Raw genomic sequence first — 22,797 nt, forward strand, 5'->3', positions numbered from 1 at the left:
ACCAATATTTGTTGAAGATGGTCACCTGACTAATAGGGATGAATAAAAAGTAGATGCATTCAATGCCTTTTTTCACCTCACTCTTTAACAATACTGATAGACCTTGGGCTGCCCAGTCCCCCAAGTCAGAGGACCACAAGGATGGGAACAGTGACTTTCCATTTGTGGCCAATGAAATTGTAAGGGACCAGAGGTATCAGCTGAATGTTCACAAGTCCATGGGGCCCGATGGGATTCAAACCAGAGTACTGAAGAAGCTAGAGGATGTTATGGCAGGACCTCTCTCCATCGTCTACTACAGATCTTGGGAGTGTGGGGAGGTCCCTGCTGACTGGAAGGTAGGCAATGTTATTCAAATTTACAGGAAGGGCGTGAGGGAAGATCCAGGGAATTACAGACCTGTAAGTGTAACTTCAGTTCCTGGAAAAATTATGGAGAAGACTATACTGGGCACTATTGAACAGAATTCAAAGAACAATGCAACCAGGCACAGTCAATAGGGGTTCAGAAAGGGAAAGTCCTGTTTAACTAATTTGATATCCTTCTATTATAACCTCATCCACCCAGGTTGGTGAGGCAGGACTTGCCCTTAGTGAAGCCACACTGGCTGTCTCGAATCACCTCCCTGTCCTACCTGTGCCTTCGCATAGCAAGGAGCTGTTCCATGATCTTTCCAGATGCAGAGGAGAGGCTGACAGGTCAGTAGTTCCCAGGATCCTCCTTTCCACCCTTTTTCAAAACGGGTGCAGGAAGGCATTGGATGTGTTTTTTCTGGATTTCAGTAAGGCTTTTGATACTGTCCCTCAAAACACTCTTCTGGACAATTTGCCCAACTGCAGCACGAGCAGGTTCACAGTACACTGGGTGAAGAAGTGGCTGAAGGGCAGAGCTCAAAAGGCTGTAGTGAATGGGGCTACATCTGGCTGGCAACCAGTCACCAGTGGTGTTCCTTGGGCTTCAATTCTGTTCAATATGTTTATTGACAATCTGAATGCAGGAGCTGATTGCACCATTAGCAAGTTCACTGATGATACTAAACTGGGAAGTGCTATTGACTCTCTCAAGGCACAAGAGGCCTTGCATAGGAATCTAGACGGATTGGAGCATTGGGCCATAATTAATGGGATGAAATTTAATAAGGCCAAATGCCACATCTTGCATCTAGGACGGAGAAATGCAAGGCACAAGTATAAATTGGGAGAGGAGTATCTGGAAAGCGGCCCTGCAGAAAGGGATCTTGGGGTGCTGGTCAGCAGCAGCTCAATAGGAGCCAGCAATGAGTCCTGGCAGCCAAGAGGGCAAACCTCATCCTGGGGTGCACCAAACACAGAACCAGGTGGTCAGAAGAGGTGATCATCCCACTGTATTCAGTGTTGGTGTGGCCTCACCTCGAACACTGTGTTCAGTTCTGGGACCCACAATTTAAGAAGGATATGAAGGTCCTTGAATGCATCCAGAGGAGGGCAACAAAGCTGGTGAACGATCTGGAAGGCATAGCCAGTCCTCACAGGACAAGGACTTTGGGCTTGTCTAGTTTAGAGAAAAGGAGGATGAGGGGTGACCTCATTGTTCTCCTCAGCTTCCTGAGAAAGGCGAGAGGGAGGTGCTGAGCTCTTCTCTCTGGTGTCCACTGACAGGACATGTGGGAATGGTTCAAAGCTGCCCCAGGGAAGGTTTAGGTTTGACATTAGGAAGCTAATAATAGTGGTCAAACACAGGGACAAGCTTCTGATGCCCCAAGCCTGTCAGTGTTTAAGAGGCATTTGGACATTGCCATTGATAACATGCTTTTACTTGGTCAGCCCTGAACTTGTCAGGTTACAGGACTAGATGATCATTACAGGTATCTTTCAACTGAAATATTCTATTTCTATGAACAGTTCTGTGTCAGCTGCACGTACTTAGATATGCATGTAGATACATATATTATTGCAGTTTAGTTCTCACTATTTATAAAGCCTTTCTATATCTATCTAGAGAGAGATCTATAGATACATATCTCTCTATATACACAAAACCTTTATAAAAGTTCAGTAGACACAGACTAGAAAACGTTTGTGAAAAGTGTCTTTTTTTCTCCCCAATTTGAAAGACTCAAAAAGCATTTAAATTGTTTTTAGACAGATGAAGGTATCACACAGATTAATCATTAAAGAGCCACCATTTATAAAATTAAAACTCAATGGAATTAATGGTTAGTGACTCCTTACAGTTGATCTACAGGGTTCAATTAAGGACATTACTATGTAAAGAAATAAGGAGAGTGAGAAGGGAGGGAGAAAAATGAAAGCATTAGCAGGTGAAACTTATGTATTTAATTATTGCATTTTACACCATAGCTGGAGAGCTATTCTTGAAAGACATTAGCATACTCTGGTATTAACTACATGGTTCGAGTTTATCCTGATTTCTGAAGAGGTTTTCCCCCCCCCTTCTCCTGTTTTTAAAGGGCCAGATAAGACAGGCAGTTTTGTTTGTTCCTTTTGGGTCTTTTTTATTAACATTTTTACTTCTAAGCCAGTTAGACTAAAGCAGTTTTGCATGGATCTGTGACCTCAAATCTCATGCAACGTAGAGGAGCTTAGCAGTTTAGGAAGATCAAACAAATCACAGAAATCCAGAAGTATTTGAAATAAAGTCCACTTTTTCTTTTGAAAAGAAGGTTGAAGTGGCTTAAAGCCATCATGCCTGCTGTTACAACAAGATTTTATGGTTTTAATTAAGACATGTTTACATAAAAGGGAATTTTAAAACTACTTCTACTTCACACTGCTTAATATGGGTAAGGAAGAGAAAAGTATGAACACCGTTATCCTAATTCACATAACCCAACCAGGTTATCTCTGCTTTACCATCAGACTCAACACCAAGCTGTTGATACTAACTCAAGAGATCAGATTTGCCTGTTCCCACTAAATATCCTTATAAATTCAATAAATCCTATTCCTCACATTAGTTCAGTATCATTTTCACAGCCATGTTTAGCATTTTCTCTTGGGGGAGGGAGGTAAGTGGACAGGCAGCTGCCACAAATGCAGCATCTTGCAAAAGTAATTTCCATGAAGAAATTTTGAAACAACGAAAAAAATCTTGATCTGATAACCAAGTCTAAGAAAACCTAAATTTCTTAATACATACAATACTGTATTTATATGTATACATCCCAGATCTCTCTTAACAGTTCATAATAATGTGATTGCATCCTATTCTCTCTCAGTTTCTTGCCTGTGTCCCTTCCTCAGTCTTCCAACAACCACAAAAAACCCATTTCAATGACATTTTCAAGTCATTGCTCCCCTTGCCTCCCCCTACTAAACATTTTGAAAATTACCATGTAGTTTTCAAAAATTAAATACAGATTTACATCATGTGTGATGCAAAATACCTTGACTTTGTAAAAAAATCTAAATCTTAAATGTTTCGAAACAGCGGCAACTGGTTGCTGAAAGACATATGCAACCAAGAAATTCACAGTAGGTTTTTTTTTAATTTGAATAGCAAAAGCTATTCTCTTTAATACTTTGTAGACAGAAGTGGAGGCACAGAATGTATCACAGGAAAGGAAGCATGCCGTGTCCTAAGGCAATACCATGCCTACCCAAGTAGCAGCTGACAGCTCCAAAGCAACATGTGGTTTACACTCAGGAATGGAAGTAACCAGATATTTTGGTTTTTACTGACCATTGTGATCTGACATGGGAAGAAAGAGAGAAGGGACAGCAGGAAATCTGGCAGAGCTTCAAATCCACTTCTTCTCACCTCCATATAGGAAAGCAGAAACCACACAGTGCTCTGAGGTTCAAGCTCCACTTCCCAGAGGGCAGGGCCAGAGCCACACAGCTGTGGCTGTGCTTCCTCTTTCCCTCTTTGTGTAACAGCTGTTTGATGCTGGCCTAAGAGCAGTAGAAGAACACACGATTACCAAAAAGGGAGGTTCAATTAAAAGTTCGAGCACTACTGATATTCAGTGTGTTCAGCTTTTGCTCAAAGAACCGTGCACGTGCATTGCAGATGTGTGGAAGCTAGAGAGTAAAGCCACATCAGATGGAGAACTCGATGCCTTATCTTCAGTCTTCTACCACAAGTGACCTTGGTTTGAAACGCTCATGTAATTCTTCATAGGTGACCTCTATGACCAACATGTGGTGAGGTGGTATAAGCACCACAATCATCTGAACTGGCGACTCATGTTATTACAGGTTACAAAATTCCTGGCAAATTCTGCATCAAGTACAATGGACTAAAACAGACCATCCAAGGTGACATGGATACTTGTTGGTTTTGGGGTCTGGTGGGTTTTGTTGTTGTCATTTGGGGGGTTGGGTTTTAGGGTAGGGTTTTATTTGATTGTTTTTTCAAAGGCTCCTTTATGAGGAGCTACTTAAAGTATCACCTGATCACACGTAATATAATTTTTCTTTCAGCACAGTACAAATGCATACTGGGTTTCTTATTTTAGCAGCTCTTGTTGCAAATAACCATGGGAATCACACTTTTTTTAAAAAAAAAAAAAAAAGGTTATTGCCCCCAACACTTAAGATCCTACATTTTCACAACTTACTGGCTGCAGAAATAATGGTATTTTCCATTAACTAGAAGCATAAACTGCCACTTCCATAAACCGGTAAGACACCTCCTGTCTCACCTATTTTAATCCTGCCATGCAGGTCTACTTTAGAAAACCTCAAACCAGGTTTCATTAATGATTTTCTCTTCTCTTTTGACACACATGGAAGATCCAAGCTCAGATATCAGAATCATAGATACTCAGTAGGTTTTAACTTTATTACCCTCACATGTTTGGGACAATCAGACCAATGGAAATGTAAAAATGGCATTTAAATATGCCTAAGTTCCATTAGCCAACTAACTATACCCTTCATGGGTTTTTTTTTTTTTCCTTTTTTGAAGTCAAGACTTCCAGAAAGTGAGATTTATCCATGCTGCTGGCACGCAGAAAAGAAAACCAAAGGGAACAAAACCTTCCACCTATCCTGTTTTCAAACATGACAACAGTACGAAGATGCCCTGCCCTTCAGAAAGGCTTTTATTTAGGAGTAGCCCATTATCAGGTTAACATGTAAATAACTAAATGTTTTGCACCAAAACTACGACTTAAAAGGGAATCTCACAACTTTAAAGTGGATAATTGAAGCTATTATTAGGACAAGCCCATGTTCAAGTGCTTAAAAAATAAACAAATAATCAACCATCAGCACCAAGTTGGCAGTCACGGGGAGAGGGCATTTTCCCCAATAAAATGTCACATTAACAGTAACAGGTATCCACGCAGTGATCTTTGCCCTCCTGCAGCTAACTGAAAGACTGGGGTTTAAGACTTCACAACTGGGATCAAAACAGCTTTCTAGATATAATCCTACTGCTACAAAAATAGCAATGTCTTCCCCTAAACATAAAGCCAAACAAACAAAAGTAGAATAAGAACTCCAACCACGCACTAGCACTGATCCTCCACTGGTAATGTTTTGCTGCATTTGTCAGGCAAATAGATCACCGGTTTTGTGCAAGAAATATTTTAGTTTGGATTGTACTATTAAGTGGAATTTTAACCTCAGAACCCCTTCTCCACCAGACTCTCTCTCTGCATCTGATCACTTCAAGTCAGTCACTCTTTTTCTGCTTTTATTCAAGTAATTAACAACTATTAATGGAAAATAACATTTGAGTAATAACAAAAAGTACAGTAATGCAAAATTTTGGAAAACAGATCAACGGGATTTCAGGTATCAGCAGAACTCTCTCTTCCCCTACCAGCTTCTTGCTCTTTGAAAAATGAGCTTGCCTGAAGGAGAGTTAAGACTTGTTCTTGGGAAATGTAAACCCAAACAGACTGTTCCACAGTGACACTGCACTGACAATGGGAACCCACACAATAACTGCCCCCCACAAATACAAGACCTCTCCTCCATAGCCCAAGCCTCCTTTCTGTCTAGAGGGATTGTGCCACTTCTCTTGTGTTTTTTTTAAACCAAGCCCAGTAAACTAAGATATAGTTAACCAGGTCTAATCTAAGACTAAACTTTCCAAATTCTTGTACTATTACAATACCGTTGATAAATATTTCTCTACTACATTCTAGTCTTTTATTAAATAGTAAACAGACTTAGGAGAAAAAAAATTAACGTTAAATCTTGTACCAGATGCACTTCTGAAGAAATAAAAAGCAAAATAAAAGGAATTAGCTGGAATTCAAAGAAAAACACATGAGAACACACAAGAGGCGTATTTCCAGATTTCATGCCCCTCTGCAACTTACATTCTTTCCTGTCTCTTTCTGCAGAACAGGGGAACATTGATTTAATGGCAGGAAGTGGTATTATGCTACCAATAGTAAATAATTTTCATCCCCAAGCACAACCTCTCTAAAGCAATTTATCTGTGCATTAAGAACAATAGGCATTAAAAATAAATAAGGAGTAGGTGAAAGCCATTACTAGGTCAGTTGAGTGATTTATAAAGCCTCTTCTTGGCTACCAAGAATCTATTTGGCAGAGACTACTCATTAATATGGAAGAGAACTTCACTTTCTCCTAAGCCTTTGGAGTACCAGTATCTGTTCCCAGATAAAACTGCTGCAAATCCCAACCATACACCAAACAGTTAACAACCAACATTCCTTGTTTGAAGGGGAAAGGGAGAGCAGGGTACTTGCAGCTACCGTATCCTTCAGAGCCAGCCCTTCTGCGGGTCACTTTCTTTTCTATTCAGAATCACCAAAAATTGTTTCAAGTATACAGAAAAAAACCAACACTCAAGCTTCCCACTTTGGCCAAGTTTATTCTTCTTTTAACCCCTAATAAAATTTTGATTTAAATCAGCAAGCCTTGCATGCTTTGAGGCAGGAACGAGGATCAACACTTCATTATACACCTGCAGAAATGAGCAAAAAGCATGGAAGTCATATTTTATAGAACACTGGTAATATCATGCAAATTAACTAATCCACAGTGGAATTTAATTATTTCTACAGTCTTATCTTTCCTACAGTTACATTTATTTTAGTATTTTGTTCAAAGTGGATTTAGAAGACTCAAAAATACACTTCTGACAAAAGAACACTTGTCCTTCAAGCTTTGTATTTCAGACAAGCTTTTGTTTCAAGGTTTCTTCTATGTATTTTAGTTTTGAAATCACATTGAACATCTTAAAGAGAATATAGTAACTTTCAGTAACCCTCAATTAAATTCACTGGTTTTATTCCTCTAGATTCAACACCCATACTTCCTACCCCCACAGTTAAATCTCCCTAATGGTTCCCACTCAGTGTTAAAGAACATGATTTTTCTCCATTCTTACCCTGTCACTGTAACTAAATGAGCCTAGACGAACCTCTTTGAGTAACTGGGACTGTTCTAAGCTATATTTGTTGTTCTGTACTAAGGTATAAACAAAGTTATCTTTGACCAACAAATCAAAACTGTTCACTGTTTAGACTCCCATCCCTTAAGTTCACAAAACTCACCTAAATATATTTTCTAATGCTTCATATTCAAAGGCATTAACAGCCATAACTCTATCAAGATGAACAAGAGTGGGGATACTCAAACTACAGATTTATAGCCATAGATCTCACAGCTAACATCACAGTTACTATAACCATAAACTGAAGCCTTATTTATTTATATCTAAACCTCAACATTTAAGTTTAGCTTTGAAAAAACTTCAAAAAATTAATTACAGGCTGCCTGTGTGCTTCTCCATAGCCCAGTAACTAGGCTGAGGAGAACTCTTGCCAAGCTGTGATTAGCATTTAGCAGCTTAAGGGCTAACTGTGCTTGTTGTTTCAACCTTGACAACCAACTGTAAGGACACACCATTAAATTTAAGCTTCCAAAAGTATTTAACATTTGATTCTGCTGAAAACACAGTTTTACGACATGTTTTGAAAATAAAATAACTTTTTCCTCTTTTAGAAATCCATGATGATGCCAGACATATGCTTGTTTTCCAAACAACAACTGTTTAAAAGAAAGAATACTCTTTCTGATGTTCCTGCCAAAAATAACATTCTGTGGTTTAAAGAAATCTGATAGTAGGCAGTTCACTCAGTTGAGGGAAGATGGGTTTACATTTCATGTCTTGCATCTGCTTCCCTCCATTTTAAGCTTCTTTGGGGATGGATGTGGCAATGGGGAGAGTATTTGTTGTGGTTTGTTGGGTTTTGTCATCTCTAAGCATTTCACTCAAAAAAAGGCATCTGTGGGTTTTGCGAGAAATGACACGAAGCAGAAGTTCATCACAACGCATTTCTTTCTTACGGGGAATACTAGGATATGAAAGAGAGAGTTTGAAAGGGAAGTAAAAGGAGGCTTCAGAAGAAATGCACAGGAGAGAGTTTGCAGCAGGAGGAAGTGGAACAGAAAATCCAAATGAGGAAATAGCACGCAACAAAGAAGCTCATCTTAAAACGTAGGACGGAGAAAAGGAGATGGATTTGGGGTTTCAGCTGCTGCTGTCACAGACAGCAAAAATACCACCTGCCCACTAAAGGTGGTTATTTCACCGCTTCCTCACTAGTCTCAGATGAAAAGATTGAACCGGTAACAGAAACAGGCAAACTGAACTATATACTGCATAAGACTACTATTTCTGTATGGTTTAGAAAGCCAAAATTTTAAGACAAGTGTTCAATCTGCTACAATATTTTACTTCATCCTTTATTCATTTTACTAGACATCACTTAAGAACTCACAGAAATAATAACGGGACCAATTTACTAAGTGATGTAAAATATTTAGTCAACTTGAAACACCTAAGACAACAGAAGTTCTGGAATTTTCCCCAATCATGGAGTTTTAACTCCTGCTTCCCAGCATTTTTTGCAAACAGAGTTATAAATCCCACTGAAGAGAACCTTGCCATCACTCTCCAAGACGAGAAATTCCTGAAGGCTGTTAAACCTCCTCCAACATCAAGCCAACAGTTCAGCCAGTTGAGTGACCGAGAAGAACATGATCTCCTACACAACAGCAAGCTGCAGATCTACACAAGCTTAGAGGCCCTCAGAATTGTTAGTATGGCAATCAGAATAACATTATCACAAAGCACGTACCCTCTCTAGTAGAATAGCAAATGTTTGTGAAAAATAAGGTCAGAATCCCAATGATCTTACAGTAGTATTTCAGATGCAGCTATTTCAGGCTAATAAAAAACCTTAAGATTAAAAACCCAACCTCTTACTCGTCTGCCAACGTGGAAGTTTTTTCTGTCATTAGCAGTGCAAACCCAGCACAGAAATTCAGCAATGAGACATGGCCTGCCTTTACAACCTTATTAGCTTGAGCTATAACTGGGTGTTGCTCCTAATCTTATCTATGTGCTTGTGTAGAGTCACCCACCCTGAATCAAAGGATACTTGAAATTTCAAGATAGCCTACAAAACCACGAGCAGTGTTTGATGACAGAAGCAAATGTTCTAATAGCTACATTTCATTTGAAGCCTGGAAGACTGTACCCCACTGCATTCTCAGACACTCCTCTTGAAGGCATTTGTACCTCCTCACTTCAACATTCAGGTATTTCACCTTTGCCATGCACAAGCTCTCCAACTCTTTACTTGCTATAGAGCCATTGCTACAGTGAAGATGTACAAGACTTGTAGGATCTGAAGAATGGAAAGCTTCAAGAGAAACATGGTGACTGAGCTGAAGGAGACAGAATGCCCTCCATCTAGAAAAAAAATGAAGTTGCTAAAATGCTAGTTCCTGGTTCTTTCTGCAAAAGAAGGGTGGATAGAAAGCATGTGGCTTGCACATGGGTTTGTCTAGCATGGCTCGGCAAATACCCTTCTCCTACTACACACTTAGATAATCTGAAACTGTAACCAAACCACTTGTATAACTGTACCAAGACATCCTCTTTAAACATGACTTAACTGTGACCCCACTCCAGCTCCTGAGTTGGCATGCAGTGGTTAGGAGTGCACTTCAATGTGCAAAAAAACCCTGTAATACGTATATGAAAGTGTCTTCAAATTCAGCATAAAATCAAACGTAGGCTTCATTTGGAGTGATGTGTTATCTCCTCTATGTCTGCAGCTGTTTAAGCATTCAAAGCAGCAGCCAAGCTTTAAAAAGAAAAACAGTACTTTCCCAGGAAATAACTCTACAATAAACCTGTGCTGATATGAGTTCCAGAGAACTTCAACATTTTATAGAAAACTCCACAGCAAGCTCTAACTGCTGTAGAAGAAAGAACTAAAAAGACACATTTGCACTAAAGCCCCCCCTTCTAATTCAGAAGTTCAAACTCTTCTTCATTCACATGTAATGAGGCAGAAGGACTCCTCAAAGAAGCGTTTCCAAAGGCTGTTTGAAGTTTCAAAATAAAAGAAGCTTCCCAGGCCTTGTCTTGTAGCACACTCATCCCCGCAGCTGCCTGTTGTTCTGTTAGGACAAAACCAAGTTCACAGCAGATGAATGGTCTTCCTTGGCATCACAGAATAGTGACCTTTTCCACTATGAGATTTGAAAACAAACATCAAGAAATCAATTCCAACATTCACTGGAATACTGTTAGCAAATTTTGATATATTATGCCTGTCACCCATTACATACACAAGCTCTCCAACTATTAATCCTTACAAGCAAACTGGTTGCCACTATGAAGATGCAGAAGAAACCTGGGACCCATCAGCTGAAGAACTAAGGTTCCTGGCTATGAGGAAAGTACATGTCTTAACACCATTTAATTTTGCAAGTCACAGGAATGCAAAAGAGAATCTGTTTCCACCTTTACCAACCTCTGTTGATGAGGTGAGTTATGGAACCAAGGGTCCACTGCTCACTTGCTCCAACGGGCCTCTCCACTAAGGTATACAACAGTGACCCAAATGCTACTGTCCCCACCTTACAGGACATCAGAGGCATGAAACAGAAAAGATAAGTTAGCGCTTTCTAACTGTCAAAGGAGGGCATCACCACAAGAACAGCAGTGCTAGGCTAAAAGAAAAAGCTCCTGGAAAGAGACGAGCGGACAACAGCCACACATATCAGCTATGGCTATATTCATTAACTATAAACCCTCAAATAAGGGAATACTCAAACTGAGCTGCCCGTTACAGTCATCAGCACTGGAACAAATTTCACCTACAGATTCGATCTGAACCCCAGCCTTCACTAACAGCCCTGTCAATGGTATTCCACTCTGCAGCAAGTGACAAGCAGATAACTGGTTTACCAGTCCATGGAAGAGTCCTGATGGTCACATTTATATAAAGTTTTCCACCTTCAAATATGGCAGGTCTCCAGCAATCCCAACTTATATACACAAACTTAACATTATGTTCTCTTTGCACTGGCAACCAGGCTTGAACATTTTTTATGAGATTATACATGCTTTTCAGTCTTCACTGAAGAGGTGCTTTGTTCACATTTAGTTTCTATGAATATATCAACAATAAAAGGAAACATCATTGCACACACTATCTTCTAAACAGTCAGTGAAACTCAAGTTCTCTAAGGCCTCTAAAACACTATTGCATTATACCTTTCATGTTATTATAGAATGTCCTGAGTTGGAAGGGACCCATGAGGATCATCAAATCCAACTCCTGACTCCACACAAGGCAGCCTAGAAGTTAAACCGGATACTCAAGAGCATTGTCCAAACGCTTCTCAAAACCCAACTGGTTTGGTGCCACAACCACTTCCCTGGGAAGTTTGTTCCACTGCTTGGCCACCCTCTCAGTGAGGAACCTTTCCCTAATATTCAATCTGAATTTCTCCTGACGTAGCTTTAAGTCAATCCCTCACGGCCTGCCACCAGAGAGAAGACATCAGCACTCTCTGTCTACAGCTTCCTCATGACAGGAAGCAAAGATGAGACCACCCACCTCTTCTCCAAGCTGAACAAATCCAGTATCTTCAGCTGCTCCTCATAATTCATGCTCTCTAGTCTTTTCACCATCTTCACTGCCCTCCTTTGGACATACTTTAATATTTTTGTATCCTTTTATTACAGAGCCCAAAACTGTTTGTATATTTTATTCCATCAACAACCTCTGCCTTCATAATCTACCAGTACATTATGAACATTAAACAGGCTCCATGAATCATGAAGAAAGCACACTGATTTCATCCACAATATTACTGTATGCTAAGATCCAACTAATTACCCAGCAACCTGGAGGACAAGAACTAGAGAAGAACATAGACAAATACGCACAGAAGTAGCAAATTACAGCATTCCAAGAAAAATATAACATCACTCCCAATTCCTGGCAAGGAGACGCAAGTGTTTCCTGAATGAGGAATCTCTCACATAATAATGGTAAGACAGCACAGTGTTCAGTAGTAAGAGACATGGCCCTAAAAAATTAGGGCTTCCCCTCACGTAACCCAACAGGAAAATACATGCAGCACCCTCTGAGCGCAACCATCCAGACACAGCACTTCAACTCTACACCTTACCAGCACAGCCCCAGCCCCAACACCCCCCGGTTCTAGTATTTAACTGTTCAGCACATGGCTTAAACATACAGTTACATGTGCTCATAGACAAGCCAGGCACCTGAAAACATTACATTACCTTAGAAAAGAGCCAATTTCAAGAAAACCTCAAAGAAAAAAGTTAGAAAAGGCTGGATGACAGCAAAGTATTTCGGCATTCTTTACCTAATGAAAAGCACCGAATAACAGACTTATGTAAAGTTTCAAATGTCTGCAAAATTGTAACTGCTAGCAGCACCTGCTATGAAGTTGAAGATTTATCTATCAATTTCATTTAACTCATGGATTAAACAGCACTTTCACTATCTATAATTTAAACTTGCCTTTCCAGTTTTGAAGTTCTATCAGCAAACATAAGGTTGACAGAGGACTTGAGAATCACCCTAACATACACATATAGAATGCTAAAGCAAGTGCATATGCAGGTACCAAAAAAAAAAAAAAAATGCATCAATGCATAGTTACAACAGCCAAACCTTAAATATGCTTTTACACCAGCACAGGGAGAAATATAACCACTGCATAAGCCTCCAAAAGGTCTGTCTCATTTGAAATTAGTAATAATAAATATTTTTCAACAATGTGAATTTATCTCTGCATGCTGCTGTGTAAATGAACAGTGCTCAACAGAGCTTAACCACAAGAAATTATTCTATAGTTTCTACACTGGGCAGATTTCCACAACAGGGATGTGCAATAAAAGCTCAAGCCAAAAAAACACTGAAATAGATTTTTGATTTATGGAACTAGAGAGAAAACGAGCCAGGCTGTAATTCTGTGCATAACATTTGAAAATCTCATATTTTTTTTCTTGTCGTGGAGAAAAACACATTTAATTCAACCAAAAATTCTGGTTTTGACAGATTAATGGAAGTTACAACTGCCTTCGCATAGACTACTTCTATTTATATCAATTATGATGACTGTAAAATATGAACACTGAACAGACTCAAATCACCACTGATTTCTATACTTAATCTATGTGACTTAGCAGCATTTTAAAAGCAGCACATTCTGAACACTATTATAAAACCTAAGTATCTACAGAATGTAAGACTAATTCAAAATTAAAGCAAAAATACCTGCATGCCAGTCATGTCCAAGACATTTATTTTAGTTATGTTACTATGTTCATTAATGTTTAGCCAACTCTCTTAACTCAGCACTCAATAGTGTGTGTCAGTTCTTCCAGCACTTCTTAGCAACGAAGTTTGCAGTTACGAATGTTTAGAAGCACACCTACACACTAAGTATAATCTGTTTGATAGTATACAAATGATGGGGAAAAATTTTGCTCTATTAGTTTTGTTGTAGACTGACAAACATCAGTCAAGTTTAACCTGATAAATGCTCAATTTTTCTGCTTCTAAAGTACGTATTTAAAAATACAGAAGCTTATTAACTCAATGTTGAAGCATGCCTTCAAATGGTATGAGTATAGTGAATATTCAAAAATAAAATATTAAATAAATTTGACATAAAGATGTCCTACACTTAACAGAAACACACATTGTCCCCATCACTGTATTAGGCTACCAAATCTCTGTAAGAATAAAGAGATTATATTTGTAACCAACAGGCAGGAAGAATCTCCAAGAATCTTGAGGGGAAAAAAAAAAAAAAGAAAAAAAAAAGGAGTTACTAAAACTCTGCTAAACAGAGAGGTCCACAAAAAAAACCATCTCCCAAACACATACTGGTCAATTCTAGACCCAGAAAACACCACTAGTTTAATGGCAGAAAATTTAAGTATGAGAAAGGAAAAACTAATTTGCAATGTGTTTAAATTCAGAACACCTATAAATCCCTAACAAAATAAACTTGGATTTCTTAAAAAAAAAAAAACAAAACACAAACCAAAAAGCAAATCTAAGAAATGCTTAATAAGCCTTCAACAAAACTTCTCCAGCTATCTCACCTGCCAAAAATAAAGAAATCAAACAAGATAAACTCCTAGCTTACAATCTAAATGAGCACAAAGACTTCCATTTTGATCTCCAGCTGTTTCTACACACATACACACATATTTCTTAATTTCTTCCCAAATGTTTTGTTTCCCCTTTTGGCATAGGAAAAAAAAAAATCACATCTATGAGCAGTTAAAAATATTTCAGTTATCCAAGTTTTTAAAAGAGAGGTGAAACCAACAGTACCTTCCTGGTTTAAAAAAAAAAAAGAAGAAACCCGCACAAAAAAAAAACACCCCAGTGCAACATTTCAACAACTTTTACAACAGTCTGGCTTCTGAACAGTTAGATCTAAGTAACAGTAAGTGTGAAGGAAAGCACTCACAGGTTAAAGTTGAACAAATAAATCTGGTGTAACTGCAGGTTATTTTCATTATTACTTCTAAAGGCAGGCTAAGTTCTCAGGAGAGACTGAAAGTGCTATAGCAGTTCTGCTACAGAGCTAAGGCTCAAGATCTCTTAATTTAATTCTTAGTCTACTCACTGAATTTTTTAATTATTTTTTTTTTTACACTACAGGTATTCTATATGCGAGTCTTCCATATGGAGAAGTTGTTAATACTCACCCTCTACCTCCTTCTCTATCTGTTCTTTTAAGAGAATAAGCAGTTACAATCCATGATACGTAACATGCCTTGTATAAGGAAGCTTCTGAAGGCACTGTACAGTTCTATGTAACACTGGAAGACAGGTATTTGTAATCTGATCCCATTAATGATCTTCATATACTGAATGGCTGTAAGATCAGAGAACTAAGAAACAAGCCTGATAAAAACAACTTCTCCCCATCAATACTGTAAATTAGTATCTTTCTGCTAATGAAGTAATTAACAAAACTTAGTATTATAATCCACTGGACACCCATAGCCTAGTTAGGAACTTATGCTAGTAGTGCAGTTCACCTGATACACAGCCTGTAGCTCAATATCCTATGCAAGCAAAAATAAAATAAGAGGTCACAGTAATGACCACAAGAAGTCCAAAAATTTTAATTGGAACAACACATTAATCAGAAAGATACCTGTGCATCACCTCTGAATTAAAAAAAGCCAAAAGGTAATGTATTGTACAACCCACATCAGATTTGAGTTCAGTTACAAGACCCTACCAAGTAAACACCAACTAAGGACAGGCCTGGGAGAGCAGACTGCAATTAACTGCAACAACATTTCTTGCTCATTCCTCACTAAAAGCAGTCAAGAGAGCTCTGGAAGACGGTAATATGGGAGGGCTCAAAAGAACAAAGATTTAACTGCACATATTTATCTTCTTACATCACGAGTCCTCCATGTAGTTCTCTCAAGGCTCTTTCCTACTCCAATTAGTACAAATTACACTAAGATGTAATTGTCCATGCAGGCAGTTTAATCAAAAATGGAAGACTTGCAAAGGCATGAAAGTTAAATCACAGTCCAGGTGCCACTGATGCAGTGACTTCAACACTCAGCTACCATCAGCTCTTCTGGAATTCTTCACCAAAGTATCTGCTCTGGTTTGCTTTTTAGAAATCCCAAGCTGCTAATCACTGTATATAAGAAACTTCAAAATAATATTCCTATCATCTGTCAGGCAATGGCTTTTTTCTGCTTTCCTTCCTACAGGAACATTGCCTGCAGACACTGTTATTCCTGTTCCAGAGAAATATATGGCATGGACCTTCTCACTGAAGAATAACGTAAATAAACCTGAGCTGAAGTAGTCACACCAAAGAGAAGCTGGTCTGTAAGAAGTTTATATTACTACTCCTAAAATCATAACCCTTTGAGACATGTTGTACAGACAAGGCACACACTGAAAAGCAGGTTTATGCTGCTATTAACTGTGAAATGTCATATGTGTTGTACCATATAAATCAAACATGAAGCCTCAATAACTTATTCCTGCTATGAAAGTGCCTTTTTAAAGCACAAGCAATTTTATTTCTGACATATAAAGTCATCTTTTATTACTTCCATGGACAAATAGGAAGATTAGCAAAGACCATAGAATCTCAGTAACTATGGTGTAAATCAAGACTAGTATCTATCTGTTAAAAAAAAAAAAAACGTTTTCTGTTTTTTCTTTATTTGAAGAACATAAACAGTCATGGGAAAGGAGAAGAGGACTGCCTCAATTACGTATTATTTCAGGTACAATAAAACCTCTGCATTCAACACCTAATAACTACATTCACACTGCTGCTAGCAATGCAAACACAAAACTAATCTTCCAGCAAGCAATAGCAAAAGTTTGCTTTGCACAACTCATTCCCAAAATTCTGCTGAAAATAAACTAAGCTTCCACATCACTCAGGTGAAGATGGTCTGGTCCCACTCTCAAGTGAGGAGCTGCTGATAAAACACCCTTCTCACAGAACTTACTGAAAGCCACGTTCTTACTGAGTAAGAATGACTTAGGGCCTTTATTTTAATGTAGGCAGATAACTGTCCTTCCATCTTAGTGTATTTTCTTCTGATGAAAACTTGAAGGTAAAAGTAAGCTGTAACTGAACGCAACGCCTAACAAAGCTCAGTTCCATGGCTCAAATATGGAGTTTAATCTTAAATCTTCACGTTAGATCACAAGCACTGTAACTTTAATGTAACAGACTCCCAACTTGGGTATTTGTCTAAGTAATTACTCTGTATCATGTCAACCTCCATATATTAGAGACCACACAACTTTAGTATCTGAGCTACAGAGCGCTGTAACGTGGGAGAGCGTGCTGGAGCACAAGAACTGCAGCCTTATTCCATTACTTCATTCCCTTCTTCAAGCGCACACGCTATTAACTACCATGGAAAACACTGCATCAGGCAAACCCAAAACAACAGTCTGTTTCATATAAATGTAATTAAGAAGTATTACATTTATACGAGACAGGCTGTTGTTTTGAGTAACAACAAAAAAGTCAGTCTGGCACGACACACAAGGCAGAACTACCTCCTCCTTCTCACCTTCAGATTTCAGGTCTCTTGAAGTTCCTGGCCCCTTTCATAATTTGCCCCCATCTTTTTCTAATAGGAATACTTTCCCCTCATTCCCTGTAGTTTACAAAAGGAGCACAAAGAACCGCAGCTAGACAGCTTTTTCCTATTGCTGCATAAACAGCGCACAAACTAAACCATTTGTGCTTTGAAGTATTTTCTATCAAGGAATCTCACAACTGCCTCCAATAAGCCACTTGAGCGCTGGCCCCACTTCACAGATTGTTGCTCAGCCTAAGACCATGTTGCTCAGTCCCTCTCCTGGCTAGTTATCTGCAGCGATTACCGAGCTGGATCAGAAACGAGAAGAAAAAGAATAAACAAGCATTTCTTAAGCACTTTTCGGAGCGCGTTATAGACATTCGGCCGTCGCAATAAATCCCTGTCTTCACACACCCGCCTCACACACAGCCTCCCAGCTGCTTCTCCGCGACGCAGCCACTGAAGAAATAAGTGGGGAAAAAAAAAAACTAATTGATCTGCAAAAACCACGAGCAGGGGAAAGAAGGAAAAAAAAAAGAGGGGGGGGTTAAAAGTTCCTGAGCTGTCAAGGACTCCCAGCGCCCTTCAAAGCCAAAGCCGATTATTTTAAGTACTTGGAAGACCGTTGGGCAACACAAGGGACCTGCCGGTGTCACGGCCACGAGTGAGGGGGGAAAAACACGAGTGGGTTAAAACCCCCCGGGGTCTCGGGGCCGGGCGTCGTGTTCCCCGCAGCCCGGTCGGAGCGGCCGCTCCGACCGGGCTGCGGGGAACACGACGCCCGGCCCCGAGACCCCGGGGGTTTTTAACCCACTCGTGTTTTTCCCCCCTCACTCGTGGCCGTGACACCGGCAGGTCCCTTGTGTTGCCCAACGGTCTTCCAAGTACTTAAAATAATCGGCTTTGGCTTTGAAGGGCGCTGGGAGTCCTTGACAGCTCAGGAACTTTTAACCCCCCCCTCTTTTTTTTTTCCTTCTTTCCCCTGCTCGTGGTTTTTGCAGATCAATTAGTTTTTTTTTTTCCCCACTTATTTCTTCAGTGGCTGCGTCGCGGACCCGCACCCACCTGCCGCCCCGCTCCGTCCCATCCCGCGTCGCCGCCGCTGTCGCCGATCCAGCCGCCGCCGACCGCCTTCGCGGGCTAAGCCTCCGCGCCCCCCGCCGCCGCCCCGCCCCTTCAGCCTCAAGCCCCGCCCCCTTCGGCCTCCCTTTTGGCCCGCGGCGGGATGGGGCGGGGCAAGGCGCGCCAATGGGAGCCGGCGCTTCGCCCCACACACTGCTGATCGGCGTGAAAAGCGACCAATGAGAACGCCGGGAAGACGGGTGGAGCTGTCAATCAGCGGCCCCTACCTGAGGTTCACGAGAGGCCGGGCGCGGGAGGGGGGGGTTCCTCCCGCTGCCCGGGATAGCAGCCCCTTCCCTTCCTCCCCGCCTCACCCGCCGCCGCCGCCGCCTTGGGCCTCACTCCCGCCCCTCAGTGCGGCCGCCCAAGCCTCTGGGGGCTGCTCTGGGGCTGTGTCCCCAACAGCATCCTCAGGAGCAGCCGCCTCTTCCCCCGGCGCCTGGCCGGCCTCGCCCCCGCTCCCCCTCAGGCGGCTCAGCAGCCTGACCCCGGTGCCGGCATCCCCCTGCCCTCAGGGCCCCTCTCACCCTCACACAGCGTGCGGGCCCCCTAGACCCTGTCACACCTCTCCCGGCTTCGGGACACCCGTCCCAGTCCCTCACAGCCATGGGGGGTCTCCACCGCCTCCCTCGTTGCTCGTGGGGCCTGCGCTCTCACGGTCCGCCGCCATGGCCCCTCGTCCCCCCGCCCTGAGGCCTCCTCCCTCATCCCTGACTCCCACAGAGCACCCACCGCCCCTGCCCTTTGCCGGCTCTCCCCACCCGATTGCTGCTGCGTCCAACGTGGGCCCCAGAGGGATTCGCTGAGGGGGTCGGTGGGGATGGTTTCCGTGAGGGCGGCGGGGGCCGTTACCCCGCAGGGCCGGGGGCGTTGTGAGGCCGCAGCTGCTGGCCCAGCCCCAGCAATGTCCCCCTCCCGTGTTCTGTCGTCCTTTGTGGCCAGCCCTGTAACGGGGGCTTTTGTTCCTGGCTGCCAAGCCTTTAGAAAAAAAAAAAAATAATTAAGTCGGGCTTTATCACGTGGATGAGATTTTGGGGGTAGAACAATCCCCGACTGAACCTTCACGGCCCAGGGCACTTCGATAAATAATCACAGCTGAAAGCAGAGGTTATCGAACGCCATCTCGAGTCAATCGTTTTCGGCAACAGAAAGTTTACTGAACTCAAACCCAGTTGTACCACTGGCTTCGGCTACCCAGACTTCACCTTATGGCAAAGGCACGGGCTCATGAGAACCTCTTTTTCCTGAAAAATAATATGCCGTATTGCTCTTAATTTTAGAAAAATTATTTGTATTTAGATACCAATACTGGCCGTGCTAAGAAGCATGCAGTGGAGAGTAGCTGCTGTAATCACTCAAGGTTACACAGCAAAAAAGCTGCAAGCCAGCTTTGAAGTGCAGATGGTGACAGTTTTATGATCGCTAGCAAAGCAAACAGAAAAGAAGTCATTAAGTAACATAACCCTAAAAAAAGGAGGCAGCAGTCTTTTTAGTCAGCATAAGGGCTCACTAAGACAAAAATCCCAAGAGGAAAATAGTCTCTGGGTTTTGAGAAAAAACGGTTCTTTTCAAAAGGGGAGTATTTTCCCTAAAACATGTATGGAGCAAGAAAGGGGAAACTATTCAGACTGTAAAATAAAATGGAGGAAAATGACCTGGCATTGTTAAAACGCAGCTGCATTCATACTCATTCACTGATGCTTTTTACATACTGTAAATGAGATCCTGAGGTTTGAAAAATATTAATTTCAAACAGACGTATCACTCCCAGTAATTTTTTCAGTCCCATCAATAGAAGTAAGCAGTCTGTGTGATGCAAGGTATTAATGAACACTTATTTCGTTCCAGCTGCGTTCCAGGCTCTTGGATTCCTTCTCAGCTCTCATTTTTCTCCTCTGTATTCATGACATTTTTAATGCTATTTTTAATAATATCTACATCTTGTAAAAAAGGAACTCAGGCAGAGCTTTATTACAGCTGTTTTGACCTTGCCTTAGAATTTGCAAAAAAGGCAAATCTGCCGAACGGTTTGAATTTAATCTGTACTGAGTTTTCATTAAAAGACAAAAAAAAAAAAAAAGCTTGGATTCCTTCTCAGCTCTCATTTTTCTCCTCTGTATTCATGACATTTTTAATGCTATTTTTAATAATATCTACATCTTGTAAAAAAGGAACTCAGGCAGAGCTTTATTACAGCTGTTTTGACCTTGCCTTAGAATTTGCAAAAAAGGCAAATCTGCCGAACGGTTTGAATTTAATCTGTACTGAGTTTTCATTAAAAGAAAAAAAAAAAAAAAAAGGTGGTTAAATTATCTGCGAGGGATAATTTAATCAGCTTTTGTCCTGACCATTGTTATTTTTATGTAAAATCATGCTTCAGAAAAGTCCTCTGAAGGCAGTAGGTTCAGGTTTGGGCTGACACACCAAGACATGTCCAGGATTGATCTTTCTCCTATTAATTTCACTTGAAGACAGAAGCAGGCTTCGGAGGGTAATGAAAAGGGAGGGTTATTAGAGACTGAAGCCAAGATGAGCTAGTGGAAGTGAGCATGACATTTTCTTAATGTCCGCTTATAATATCATTGACTTTGATCAAATTTATAAGGACCTCCTTTTCTTGAATAGTTAATTTCACAAAAAAGAGTACAGCACAAGAAGAAACAATATTTTAAAAGTCTGTTATACCGCTTGTTACTTCGGGCTGAAGAGCATATTTGATGATACGGAAATATTTTTATCTTTCAGGAAACACAAAATTGCTGAATAATGTTAAAATAAATAGTGTTACACAAATGATTTACAACGCCACCGATAATCATTACAGCATCTCTGATTATTAATGGGACATTGATGGGCCCCTGAAGAGTCTCTTGCTGAATCAGCTTTTGAAATAAATTGCTTTCCCTCCAGCCGCAGCCGCACCCCAGAGAAAGGGGAACCATGGCTTGACTGAGGTAATTGATTTAGGACAGCTAGCGGATGCGTGCAATGCACAACGTAAGATGCTTTGTGAGTTACTACATCTCTGTTAATGGAGTTTGTTTTCCATTAACGCAAAGCTATTTAGCCTTGATAAGTCTGCATACGTATTTCTCATACTCTTCGTATTTTCGATATTATTAATATTTCCTTACTATTCATATTTTTCAGGAATATTTTCCTGAGACTGTTAACTATTCTGCTTTTATTTATTGTTTTCCTCTTAATATCCCTGGATCACTGGAATACTGAAAGAGTAGCAAAGTATATGAAGCCGAGATGCAAGCAGATCCTCAAAGGAAACATTCAATATAAGTTCAAAGAGGCACTGTGTAATCAATCTTGAGAAAAAAAAAATGCAGGCAAACAAGAACAAAAGGGAGTCTAATAACTTTTCAAGACAGCTACTTTCATCAACTCAACAAGAGTTGTAATTCTGCCAATTAATAGTAAGGTCCATTAACTGTAAGCCATAAAAGCTATTTGCTATGCAAAGCACTCATTTGTCTCTGCTGGCTCTGACACTTCGTAGGGCGGTGTAGTAGGATATCCTACAAAGCAGGGACTGGTGATCTGTGGCGGGAGTGGACATAGTCTCCTAATGGTTTTACAGCATCATCAGTTGAACAAGCTCCCCTTTTAAGCATAAACACATAGAAGACATGATTCCAAGTTCATGAGGAGATTAAAAAATGATATACAGAAAGCTGTAATTAGTGATGGACTGTTGATTTACCAGCTGTACAATGCAGGGCACAGCTAGGACTAATGGAATGAAGCTAAGAGTCAAGAACCACGGGGTGAATATCTAGTCTGAAAGAAGAGAAGGTCAGCTCTCAAGGATAGTTGGGGTCCTACAAACAGGATTTTCTGAAATGTTTCAAAGTGTGCTGTACCAACCATTTTTCCATCACCTAAGGGTGAGCTAATTTTTATTTCTCCTGTTTGGATTCACTATAGACACATACTTTTTACAGGCCCAGAAAGAAAAACCCTTACAAAGTAAAAATAAGCTCTCCTGGATAAAAATAAAGGGGTAAGGAATAGTAACATGTTGCACAGTGCCAGGGCATTTATGCAGGTGAGTTCTGGGAAGTCCATATCTGTTTTCTCACTCTACTGAGCCCATAAATAGACATGGATATTGAAAGATCCATTGTAACTATGTTTGACTGCTCCCAGCCTGATAGCCTCACTCCATCTGATTTGTCTCCTGTAGTATCTTGGGTAAAGTTTACCACCACAGACTGAAATCATCCACTTCCTACTGACTTTCAGCAAGAGGTTATCACCTAGCTCCCCTGTGTGCCT

General features: G+C 40.7%; 1 protein-coding gene across 4 annotated transcripts in view; it reads right to left on the bottom strand.

Annotated features, from left to right (window-relative positions):
* WASF3 (WAS protein family member 3) overlaps positions 1–19,188 on the bottom strand; it is a 79,368-nt gene extending 60,180 nt beyond the window's left edge. For 2 of the 4 annotated variants that reach the window (XM_014966244.1, XM_014966240.1), the window contains exon 1: positions 18,451–18,504. The gene's annotated coding sequence lies outside the window, so the exon portion shown is untranslated. Of the gene's footprint in view, positions 1–18,450; positions 18,512–19,072 lie in introns of those variants that run through there. The other 2 variants (XM_014966241.1, XM_014966242.1) reach the window with 2 other exon arrangements.
* Between the last annotated feature and the right edge of the window lie 3,609 nt (positions 19,189–22,797).

Source organism: Calidris pugnax, unplaced genomic scaffold, assembly GCF_001431845.1.
Source record: "Calidris pugnax isolate Ruff unplaced genomic scaffold, ASM143184v1 scaffold20, whole genome shotgun sequence".
Classification (NCBI taxonomy): Eukaryota; Metazoa; Chordata; class Aves; order Charadriiformes; family Scolopacidae; genus Calidris; species Calidris pugnax.